The sequence below is a fragment of the Xyrauchen texanus genome, chromosome 4 (genome assembly GCF_025860055.1).
Source record: "Xyrauchen texanus isolate HMW12.3.18 chromosome 4, RBS_HiC_50CHRs, whole genome shotgun sequence".
NCBI lineage: Eukaryota > Metazoa > Chordata > Actinopteri > Cypriniformes > Catostomidae > Xyrauchen > Xyrauchen texanus.
The window spans coordinates 43,945,628-43,958,941 of NC_068279.1; the positions used below are offsets into that span (position 1 = coordinate 43,945,628).

The following is a 13,314-nucleotide window of genomic DNA, read 5'->3' on the forward strand; positions in this document are numbered from 1 at the left end:
AGTGTCATAGTACGTTTTTATCTTAACTGTGAAAAATAAATCAAATTATTTAAAATGTAATCCTTTTTGTGAAATGTTTTGCTTGAAAAGTGTGCTTGAGCTATATTTAAAATAAACTTTGTTATACAAAACAATGACATTCATTCACTTATTAAGTTTTTCAGTTATACTACATTAGTGTTCCCTATTTTAAGGGATTGTAAAGGGGTTAAATGACTAATAATTAATTTACAAATGCATTATAAATCATTGATGTCATTGACCATGCATAAAAGGTGAATTTCGTCCAATACCTGTAATAGTGAGCCATTTTACGTGTACATGTTATAAATGCTTCATAATACGTATTCAACATACATAACAGAAGTACAACATAAAGAGGTGAAGCATTTATTAAGGAGTTGCTAACATCAGAAACATGAACAGAAAAGTAATAAGGCTTTAGATGATGTGAACTGAGTGAATGAGCATGAAGACATGAAAAGTGATTCAAGACAGTAGCAACAGTAATCAGAAACACAAAGTGGACTGGAAATATGGCATACTCCCTCCTTTTAATCTCACTACACTATTTTGCTTCACTGTAACATAAAACATGAATTAGTGCATATTATGTTTCTGAATAATATAAGTAGGCTATGAATAATTGTCTTCATAAAACATCTATAACATGTCAGTTGAAATGCTCACTGTTTAGCAAGTATTGGATGAAAGCTGCCTTTTAAATGCATGTTGTTATAACTGCATATCCATAATTAAAAATGCATTTGTAAATGGCCTATTAGTCATCAATGAACCCTTTGATAAACATTTAACAAAGGGAAATTTAATATTAAGTGTTAGGCTACCAGTGTATCTCGAGTGTCCAACGTACTTTTCTGGTCCATAGCACATATGACGGAATTTAAATCTGGATCTCGTGTCTACCGGGTCCAGCTATTCCCCTTGGTGATGATCCGTCATTAGATCCACTGGGCATTTCGACAATGCGCTTTCTTAAAAACAGTCAACTCCGCCTTCTGCTACCTGCGCGAGCCACTCGGAGTTACAGTGCTGATGAATCGGAGCGTGAGCTGAAACAAGCGGCGCTGTCCTCATAATTCGCGCTCTTAAACTGACAGTAGGCACTAAATGTAACAATTTTAAAGCTGGCTTTGGAAGTTAGGTAGAGAAGTAGAATACCATCTAATATACATACTTTAAACACATGAGACGCTATCAAAAAAGTCAATTTATTCGTGCGTATATCAAGTTATGTTATTTTCTTTTGGCATCGTGAGTAGGCTAGTTGGCAAACGCTGAAAGCTGAGGCAAAATCGAGTATGTGCAATTTCGTACTGAGGGAAAAGGATATTAAACGATAGGCAGTTGTGGATATAAACGGAACAGAGGAACCTGGTACACCGCTCATTCATAATATCATATGGCTTGAAGGTGAGTTTCATATTTTACATAAAATAATTAATTGTATTATGAATTTACTGTCGAGGCTCACAGAGTTATTATTATTATTATTATTATTATTATTATTATTATTATTATTATTATTATTATTATTATTAAGGAATGCTGCTTGATTGCTTCTATTTTTCTACAAACATCAGAAGTTATGAGCAGTATAACTTTTGTGTATGATACAATAAAATGATATCTTCATTTCAGTCTTCTATAGGCTGACTAAATAGTGAGTGGGCTCTAAATATGTTTATGTTGCGCAGAATAGGATGACTTGTGTTTTGAATAAATATTTTGGAGTAAAGCCTATTGTTTATTCCATGAGAGAATAAAAAGAGGCAATGGGACAATAAACATTCAACTGGGTGGTTTTCCATGACTTTGAAGTCTGCAGTGCATTTGATTTATGACATATTCATATCTCCTCCAAACTCATCCCTTTAAAGATTAGCCACAAAAAGTCATTTTTAGTTTATGCAAATTTTGGAAGCTCAATCAGACCACAACAGAAACAAATCTGACTGAGAAACTCTTTGTGCTACTCAAAAATTGAATAAGATGCTGACTCTTGCATCCAAAGCTCTGTTTGAAGACAGCAAAGTGTCTTGCCTAATCTTAGATTTGGCAAAGGGAGCTCATTGGCACACAAGTAGATAATCTGTTCTGAATCAGTAACATTCAGTCACTATAGGAGAGACAGCCCTTCAGATGTTTATGATGTTCTTGTTGCTTCTTTAAGAAGCAACTCTGCAAGAGTGGAATATGTGAAACTGACGTGGTTTGACGCCAGGAACTAAAATATGGTGATAAAATGGTTTGTTGTCATTACTAAAAATCGTAATCTGTGGTATCTAATACCTATTTAAGAATCCAAAGAATGCCTTTTGATTCTATAAACTATGATATATTGCCTGCTTACACCTGGAAAAGTCAAAGTGACTGAAAATGAGTTACTGTTGGTGGAAGACTTTCTCCCCCTGGGGCTATTTGTATGAAGAGGCGTGGCCATGAGAGCATTTTCCTGACATTTTCTAGGGGGAAGAGGCAGACGCCTCAGACTGCCCTTTTGCTATTTAACAGAAACCGTTTTTAAGGTTTTTTTCAGAATGGTGTGCAGTGCTTCTCAGCAGCTTTTAACAAGAGCATCTTATGAAACAATTGTGAGAAACACATAATGAACAATATGTTTCAGGGTAATATCTTGACCACGATGTGACTGTAGTGACTTTTTCAATGCATCATCAAAACGTCATTGTCATATTGTTCTCACCTTAGTTTGGACGATTCCGTCACAGGCTCAGCAATCTTCGGATTTACTGTGTGTTTAACCGCACTGTTTTATTATACTCATAGGTGTCATTAATGGGTGGGACATGTCCCTGCCTTTGCCAGTTTTGTCCCTATCAATTTTCATCAGGTTAGTGTCTTAATTCAGAAGAAACCTCTCCAGTTCTAGAGCTGGTGTTTCTATTTCATTTTTGTGTGTTTTAATGAGTGGTGATCCAGTACTTGATTTTCTTTTTTTAATGCTATGATGAGTGCTCGTTTCGGCTGTTATTAGTGTCGTTGAGTGATAGCTGGTGGCGATGTTGTTTCGTGCATCCAAACCTGGCTCTATTCTACTTCCCTCTTGTGCAGTTCGTGCTCCTTTCCAGTGAAATCGTAAAGCAAAATGCAAACAAATGTATTACGGCTCATGATACATCAACTGATGTACATATGCAATCTTTTTACAAGATTTACAAGATTTACTTCTCTGCTGAAGACGTATATGAAAATTATGATAAATTATAAGAACTTAAACAGTTATAACATAACAGCACAAGAGGATGTTAAAAAATATGATCAATCAAAACACATTTACACAACACGAATAATCACTATGTAATCATGAATAATTATAATACAGTCACACAGCACAGAGGATCACTTGAAAATGATTAAGAATTTAAAGGCATTTACACAGCAAGAAGAAACATTCCTGCTACTGCTGCTGCTAGAGCATGTAAGAAAATGTGATGAAAATATTCAAATAGATAATATATTGATGTGAAATTAACTTTATATAGGCCCAAGAACATTCAGGCTTGTCATTTTAAAAGTTTAATATCTTGATTTGAAAAAAGAAAAAAAATGAAATTAAAAGCTTTAGTTTATTAATTTAAATTACTAACTTAATATAATTTAATACTAATAGACATTAATACACTATTGAATAATAACAATGTGAGCAATTGGAAAATGAGTAGATCGTATGCACTAATAAAGACTTATTTGTTATTTCTTTCTAGCAGCATAAGACACAATCAAGACATATTTGGTGTGCTAGTGAACTTTTATTGAACTTCAAGTGAAATATTGTGTGTTCATGGCATCTCTGCCAGCAAATCCTAATAAGAAGGGGTTTGGGTGGCATTCACACTTTTCTGATATATCTACAGAGTGATTAAGTTTTTATATTTTAAAGTAATTTAATCATTGTTGATAATGTATTAATATCATACTTGAAATTATTTTAGGTTTATTTATTCATATATATTTTATGGCCAGTGAGGGAAAATGATTGGGAAAAAGTTCAAGTGTATTTAAACAAATAAATATATTTCTTGCAATAAATAATGATCTTAAATAGCATATTTTGTACATTGATAAAATTATCTCTTTGATGTGCACTTTAAATTGGAGCGAGAGAGACAGGGGGGACTGTACCTGAATGAGATCTCTGATCGGGAACATAACCTGCCATGGAGCAGGTTAAATGATTAGCGTATGTTACTATGGTGAGGATCCCGATGAAAGACTTTCCTGTACTGTGGTTAGCTGCTTAATCCTGCTTTGTGACATAGGCCAATGGTTTGTGATTAGCCCATACTTTGACATGTGTCATAGTAAAACCATGGTACTTTTTAAAGTGCCGTGGTGTACCATGACAGTATCATGAAATATGAACATGATCAATCATTCAGTACCATGGCATTACTATGGTAACATGGTGCACAGTGCAGAGGCGCGATGAGAAAGTGCGAGCATGAGGCTATCGATTGTGTTCTGCGAATTCTACAGGATCCTTAAATAACATATTACATGTGATTAAGGGCAGCCAGTGAAGTTTCTGGTGCCCCCCTAGGGTATGATGATGCCCCCTTAGGGAGTTGGTGCCCTACGCAGACTGTGTAATATGCGTATAGGGAGCGGCGGTACTGTGGTAGCCTAATGGTATTTTTTCTGAAAGTGATTAGTCTAATGACTTATTAGTTTCAATAAAACCAAACTGGCTTTGGCTGAACCTGACAGCTCCTTCAGTTTATGTCAATATTCTATAAAAGACTAATTTAATTTAAATCACTGAAAGTGCCACAACTGCTCCCATTATAACTTATAAATCTGTTTACAGTAGTGGTACGCAATATCAGATTATAATAAAGTATTATTCTTTTGATGAACTTACAACACAATACATGAAGAGGACCTTTTATCTTACCTGTGACTTGTCTGAGGTAACAGCACTTCGATGCTCCGGGGCGAATTCAAAACAGCATTTTTTGGCTTTCTTGAAGGGCTCTCCTGCAGGAGGGGATGCCACTCGAAATCTCATTCAATACAAAATGAGAAAGTGAATCTTTTCTCGGAGGGCTCTTCTACAAGATTGTTAGCGAAGGGTACATTCATACAGTAATGCCATGTTTCCTTCAGAGTACCCCCTTCAAGGGCTCTGCAGTTCAGAGTGAGTATGGGGCATAGGGAGCATCACCTGCGTTGGAATCTGTCCCCAATCTGTGCACTTTTAAAGGCACCTCTGCGCCTGCAATTTCCAAAAAAATCTGATAATAACACATAATTACTGTACTTGTGAGATTAAGACGAGATTTAAATTTTGTTTTGTTAAATTAAAACTATTTTAATTTAATTATTAAAAATTCTCCCCTTTTTCTGGACGACCAACAGGGCACCTTTAGATTTGTGAACGAAAGGGGCGGGGGCTTACGCCCCTGTTGCCCCCGTTCTGTGCACTTCAGTGCAGCAGAGACAGCCAGTCATGTTTCATATCCCTATGCCAGATGCTGAGTTCTGACAGCAGCATTTAGTATGCATTTTTTGTGGATAGGCTGAGAATACACCCATGAATTTCTTTGTTATTTTATGAAAGGCAAGCAAATACAAGCCTGTCACATCATTTGCTTTCATTGAAGGCACTGAACACAGACCACCTACCATAAAAAGGGCAGATTTTAATACAGCATGTTATGGAAAACTAAATGAATTGACTAAGACCTTTGCTGGCTGAATAGACATTAGTAATGCCAAACACTAGGTGTGAAAGTGGTGTTTAAGTGCTGTCTCTGAAATGTCACAATATAGGTTAGATACAGTATGTAAGCACTATAATGAATGTTTAACGAGGTTCTTAGATTTAGGCAAGAATACAATCATTTGCCTCCATTTATTCCTGGACATGACATCTAGCTCATAGGAAGAGCAAATTTTATGTATTAATTTGACCCATACACAAAATCTGTATGACATTTTAGCTTACCTTGCTGCTTACTACATGATTCTGTTTTATTTTTAAGGAAAGAGCAGAGGCAAAAGGGCTTTAGACCATGACTAATGTTATGGATCATAACCATGGGCAAACATATATAAAAACTGCCTCTAAAATGTGCATGCTTCAGCAAGTGCAGGACTAACTAGAAAGCAATTCAGACATAGTCCAACCATTTCAAACCCAAAACTGAGATGCATATTTTTGATAGTTCAGATCGGTGATGTAAAGCTCTCATGTGTGTTGTTCAGTAAAAATATATACAATTTCAAGTTTTAAATGTGTTCCAAATAAAATAAAAGAATTTTACTGAAAAAAAAAGGAAAAGCTGAATAGGATTTAATAGCTAAACTGTAAACAATGTTTTGTTAGGTAACCTAAAAATAGCTTCATGTGGGAACAACTAAATTAACTGGTTTTATTCAAGTATAAAATATTATTTAATTTAATTGAATTAACCTTACAACATTAGGTACATAAAGGAGGTCTCTAGCTGGAATGAGCACTCCTTTAAAGGTGCACTCAGTAAATTTTTTATTTGTGTCATCTCGGATTTACAGTGACACCTAGTGGTGTGGATGCAGGCTAATTCAAAATCTATTGTTTTCAGTTACAGAGCACATTGAAGAAATTATCTATTCACAATCAGCCATAATTAATTTAATCCAAGAGTGAAAGTGTCCAATAACAAGACTGTTAAGATTAAGTGAGTAGTATTCAGCTGGTCATCATGTGATTCTATAATGGCAGCCCCCATGAGGGCTCCCCTGCCCCATGTAGAATAAAACAGCTTTTATAAGGTAACTGATATGACTATTTCTCATCTCATGTGAGTGATCATGATTTTATACATATGTTTCAAAATTACAGTTAATATCTTTAGGAGTAAAACTTCTTTAATATATAAATTATTGAGTGCATCTTTCACATTCCATTCAATTTAATAAAAGTTGCTCAGCTGGTGCATGGCTCCCTGGATCTTTTCTCATGGACACTATGTACCGGAGACAGACTTTTTTGAGCCAATCACCTGAGCCGAAAATGTTATGCGAGTAAATTACTCAGGACCCACTGGAAAATAACATCCTAACAACACTAATTGGAGGATGGAAATTTGAATTAAATTTAAAAAAGAAGCTTCAAAACAGACAGTAAGTGATTATTGGATTTTTTAATCGATGTTGTCTCATAAGTCCACAAGAGGGCTCAACAAACAAATATAAAGCAAAAAGCACTGTGTTATATTGTTAATTGCAAAGAACATACCTAGCTGTCAAGAAAAGTGAATTCTATTCTAAACTAAGTTTATAAATTATAAAATCAATAGATTTAGCCAGTTCATATTATATATATATATATATATATATATATATATATATATATATATATATATATATATATATATATATATATATGAAAAGTTAAATGAGAAAAGAAACCTTTCAATAGACAGCTCTATGTTAACTTAGTGATGTACGGTATACAGGAGCCATGGTACAACCACAGTACTCAAACTTCAAAATACTGGTAGTACCAGAGTATTTTTGTATGTTGGTAGTAAAATTCCTAGCATTTCTGGCTCAGGAGCTGCCTCGCTGCAGTAACGGTGTGTATCTGATCCCAGTGCTGCATCAGAGGCTGTTCAAACAGGACGCTTGATGGAACACAAGAGAATAGAACAGAACACAGGGTTCTCAAGGTGAACTTTTCAAAATTGAACTCCTTCCTTGACGCATCATTTAAAAAACCTTCAGTTGTGCTGTCAGATGCTAATAAGAGAGCACCATGCAACAGTAAACAGGGAAAATATAAGTCCATTTCATGCTTTAAAAGCCATCCAAAATTCATGCCTACTTTTAAATGGCCAAGGTGAAAGATGCTTTTTGCCTGCAGAATGGTATACTCATGGCATCCATAAGCAGGGGCTAAATGGGCCATCCTAACAAGACAGATCTTTACTCACTTAAATAGCTCTTTGAGCTAAGAACTGCACGTTCATGTTTTACATTGTAATTGGGATTCATCTGTGTCAAGAAGGGGGTGCAAATAAAAATAATTTTCTTGGCCTGCTGGTTAGGGATGTCATTAGGGAAACACTGATTAGACCTGACTATGACCTTTAACTAACACACTTGACACACAGAAGAAAAATGCTTCATAAATATGTGTCCACTTAAGACTTTGATTAATTACCATAGGACACATTGATCTCCATGTCTCAATATATTTTAATATGGGTGAACTTTTTACTCTACCTGTCCTGGATAAAGAAATGCTGCCTTTTGTCTTGACAATTTAACATGCTGCATTTGTTGTTGTTTTTTATTTATTTATCCATTCCTTAAAAGGAATATTTCACCCCCCAAAAAATGTACTCACCCTCATGTTATCCCTTTATTTATTTATTTTTCTTCCAGGAAACACAAAAGGAGATCTTGAGCTCGCACATCTCATTTACACTTGTATTAAATTTTTTTATAAATATAGGGGAAGATTATCAATGACTTAAATTTCTGTCTTCTCACAAAGTATTTATAGTATATTCCAAACAAGTAGTTTGGACTACTTTTATGATATTGCATGCTGCTTTTCTATTGCATGCTGCTTTTCTGTGGCTTGGTATAAATTACCATCCACTTTTGTTGTATGGAAAACAGAATTTTTGCATATTTTGAGATATAATTTTGCGTTTCACGAAAGAAAGACAAAAATACAGGTTTGAAATGACAGGGGCTGAGAAAATATGACACAATCTTAAAATTTATGTTTTTTTTTTAAGAAAAAGACTGTTTCTTTAAATAGATACTTTAATATCTGTGTAATTTTGAAACCCCAGCAAATTGCTCTAATAAATTCGAAAATGTCACAATAATTGATCAAGAAATCGTCAGGGGCGTTCCATCCCCACATCATCATTTGTTTCATGCTGCATCCACTATTCCTGTGGCAGGAGCAGTCCTGCTCGAATAGTGACCCTTGAGGGTTGGAGAGACACCCTCCTGTATGAAGCAGGCAGAGGCTGCTCAAGACATGGTTGTTAGGACACAGCATTGGCACATAGTCCTAATGAGCTCATCTGAGGCTTGTTATAGCACTTCTCCACTGCTGCTCTCCAAGAAGCAGACGTTCTGCAATTTCCCTAATGGTTGCTTCAGAATGAGTGAGTGCTGGAACAGACAGAACTAGAACACTGGAATAATGTAGGTTTGACACATAGCAATAGCTATATCGATGTTTGCTAGCACATAAAGTCGATTTGTTTTTTAAATAAGATTATGTAGAGACACAACCTCCTTTGTTCCATTAAACTTTTGATTACCTGAGAATATATAGCAGACACTCAAACTGTGGCCTTTAGGGTAAACCAATTTTGTTTCATCATTGAAATGCCAGAGTAGTAATTGCAGACCAAAGCATGAAAATGAAATCAAATATCCTTTCAGTGAATTTACAATTAGCATGTCCAAATATAATAACTTGAAAAAGCACTGACTATTATTATCTGTGATTTTAATTTTTTTTTACTTTAAAGTGCAACTGCTTTTCATAACTAATTCTTCCTCAAATATAAATTTCTGGAATTTAAGTTTTGTTTTTGTTTTTCTGTGAAAGTCTGTATTTATTATTATTTTTTTTTTACTTCAGGCAAACAGCTCACTCTCTTATTTTTTTGCGGATATTTTTAGAATCAATTGTAAAACCAATGCCAATTGTACAGTTGAAGAAATAAAATGTGAGAAAAGGTATCTGAGGGTTAACCGGGGTTAACTGTTTGATTGAACATTGAAACATTTAGTTTTACATTTCCTCTAAAGCAGCCAAAGATCATCTCATGACAAGACATTAGATTGAAATCTGTGTTTTTTAAAGTATTATTAATGATGATGGTGTCCCACTGATGTATTTAAATAAAATGCATGATAATATCTCTGCATAATGGCCATGGTCATAATCTAACACTTCCAGCAGCTTGTTCAATGAAAAAGGCATTAATACAGAATCAACCTCCGTATTGAGGTTGCTGTAGTGAATACGGTAAAGCACAGGAACTTCTCAAACATTTAAAAAAAATAAATAAAAAATATACCTTCACCCCAGGATCACATGAGCGCAGTGGAGACGAGAGTCATTATGTCTCAGTGTAACGTGCAGGGTCACAAGTTGACGTCTCTTATATTGAATCAAACTGACTGCTTATGGTTTAATGTTAAGAGATGTTCACCTTTTCACACAGGTCACAGTGCTTCATTCATAGGTTAAAATTCAGCTCCTTTTTCAACTGAAACAGCCAATATTCTATATTTTGTCCATCTGATGAAATCTATAGTTTAGCTATCCAGTAGTATGAATGAAGCCATTTTTCTGTGATTTTTACAAATGCCCATAGGTATGATCTGTGTGGCCAAAAGGTGTAGGCTGTTGTTCGAACTTCGAATCTAATTTTAATATCAATAGTTTGAAAGGAGCAATTGTCACTATCCATTTCTTGCATATTGTGAGTCATAATACTGTATATCATTATAGGTATGGGTGTATTTAATTTTCTCCTTTGAATAATTGTAGGACTAACTAATTTTTTTCAGTTCTTTTTGAAGTCTCCATGCCTCTATATTGACGATTGGTGCTACCTGCATACATATGTATGTGTTCTTCGTATGTATGTACACTCCCCCAACCTCCATCATCTTTAAAGGTTTAGCACCTGCACAATTATTCTTTCCTTGGATCTCGACATGGTGAATTTTGCAAAGCACTGTCATTTTAATGGGAAGGACTGACACTCAGGAAGCCTTAAATATAAAATGGACCGGTAACAATCCACCTAGGACAAAGGCTACAGTGGGAAAATGGTTTTGTCAGGGTTTTCAGAAACACTCTGCTTTCCTATACGGTATTTATGCACTGTATGTACTATATATATACTGTATATTTAAGGATCAGGTGTGGGGGATATGACCACACCTGATCCTGATTTTTATTTTTTTTTTTTCTGGAAAACCAGCAAAAATGTATTGCCCCAAGTGAAGGAGTTCAAGTACCTCGGGGTCTTGTTCACGAGTGAGGGGACAATGGAGTGGGAGGTTGGCCGGAGAATCGGGGCAGCGGGGGCGGTATTGCACTCGCTCTATCGCACCGTTGTCACGAAAAGAGAGCTGAGCTGAAAGGCAAAGCTCTCGATCTACCGGTCAATTTTTGTTCCTACCCTCACCTATGGTCATGAAGGCTGGGTCATGACCGAAAGAACTAGGTCACGAGTACAAGCGGCCGAAATGGGCTTCCTCAGATGGGTGGCGGGCTTCTTCCTTAGAGATAGGGTGAGGAGCTCAGTCATCCGTGAGGAGCTCGGTGTAGAGCCGCTGCTCCTTTGCGTCGAAAGGAGTCAGTTGAGGTGGTTTGGGCATCTGGTAAGGATGCCCCCTGGCCGCCTCCCTAGGGAGGTGTTTCAGGCACGTCCAGCTGGGAGGAGGCCTCGGGGAAGACCCAGGATTAGGTGGAGAGATTACATCTCCACACTGGCCTGGGAACACCTCGGGGTCCCCCAGTCAGAGCTGGTTAATGTGGCTCGGGATAGGGAAGTTTGGGGCCCCCTGCTGGAGCAGCTGCCCCTGCGACCCGACTTCGGATAAGCGGTTGAAGATGGATGGATGGACCAGCAAAAATAGTTTCTACATAAAATAACCATCTAGGGGTGAGTGAAATAATAAAAAAAAATTGTATTTCGATTTTCTTAAAATTTTTGGTCGATGACTATATACATCACACTATACTGTAGCTTACACAAACTTCTGAAAATAAAAGTAATTAAAACTCCTTTTTTAATTTAAAACAATGTCCAAATTAGACTAATGATATGTCAATTGCAATAAATGTTTTAAAAATAAATAATTAAAATGATTAAATAATAAAAAATTGTATCTACTCTGCATTGTTTTTTCAATTCAAATAAAAATTTGAATTTGAATTTCAAAATGCTTCTATCTAATTCAATATAAGCTTTTCATTTGATTCTGAAGCAACCCCCTCCATGACGTATGTGTTTTGGAATTGGGCTTATTTCATAATTTGCAGAGTTGGAGAACGTACTCTTAAAAGTGTACTTACGATGTCGATTTTTCTGGCTTAGAGTGCCAAAGGACTCTGTCGATCTCTCTCCCACACACACATACAGCACACGCACAGAGAGAGAGAGAGAGAGAGAGAGAGAGTGAAATAAGTACTTTGAAAGGGTCAGAGGTGGGTAGCCAAAACTGTAAAAGTACAATTACTTCAAAAAAATAATTACTCAAGTAGAAGTAAATGTACTAACATAAATAATTACTTGAGTAAAAAAGTATCCAATTAAAAGAGTACTCGAGTAGTGAGTAACTCGTTACTTTCACAAATGACATAATAGACGTTTACTCCTCTATATTCCATTACATAAAACACATTGAACAAGTATGACAGAATTATGATTATTATTAATTGAAATTCTGTCATCATACACCATCATGCTGTTCCAAACCTGTATTACTTTCTTTCTTCCATGCAACATGATGAGGAGATATATTTTGTGTTCAACATAATATTTTGTGTTCAACATAATACGAAGCCTCACACTGGTTTGGAACACCATGAGGGTAGAGAAATGATGACAGAATATTAAATCACTTAAAAGAGACAGTTTGCCCAAAAATTTAAATTCTCTCATCATTTTCTCACCCTCATGCCATCCCAGGTTTGTTTGACTTTCTTTCTCCTTCAGAACTCAAATTCAGATTTTAAAAGAATATTTGAGCTCTTTAGGCCAAAATGTTGATGCTCTAAAAAGCACATGAAGGCAGTATAAAAGTAATCCATAAGACTCTGGTGGTTTAATCCATGTCTTCAGAAGTGATATGATAGGTGTGGGTGAGAAACAGCTCAATATTGGTCATTTTTTGCTAGACTGCAGGGGCGATATGCAGAGATGAATGTGAATCACCAAAAACACAAGAAGAATGTGAAAGTGATCTGTTTTTCTGTTTCTCATCCACACCTATCACATCACTTCTGAAGATACTGATTTAACCTTTTGGATTATTTTTATGCTGAGTTGTGTTTGCTTATTTAGCTTTATAATGTTGCCTTGCCACCCATTCACTTTCATTGTATGGACCTACAGAGCTGAGAAATTCTTCTAAAAATCTTCATTTGAGATCAGCAGATGAAAGTCATGCACATCTGGGGTGGCAAGAGGGTGAGTAAATAAAGAGAATTTTAATATTTGAGTGAACTTTCCCTTTAAGGGCCTTGTCAGATCTGGATATATTTGTCAATAATTACAGTGAAAATGT

At 35.8% G+C, this 13,314-nt stretch overlaps 1 protein-coding gene across 1 annotated transcript in view; it reads left to right on the forward strand.

Annotated features, from left to right (window-relative positions):
* Window positions 1-1,376: 1,376 nt before the first annotated feature.
* The window catches only part of LOC127642520 (D(2)-like dopamine receptor), a 119,605-nt gene continuing 107,667 nt past the window's right edge, over window positions 1,377-13,314 (forward strand). The window contains exon 1 of the mRNA XM_052125154.1: window positions 1,377-1,434. The gene's annotated coding sequence lies outside the window, so the exon portion shown is untranslated. The remainder of the gene's footprint in view (window positions 1,435-13,314) is intronic.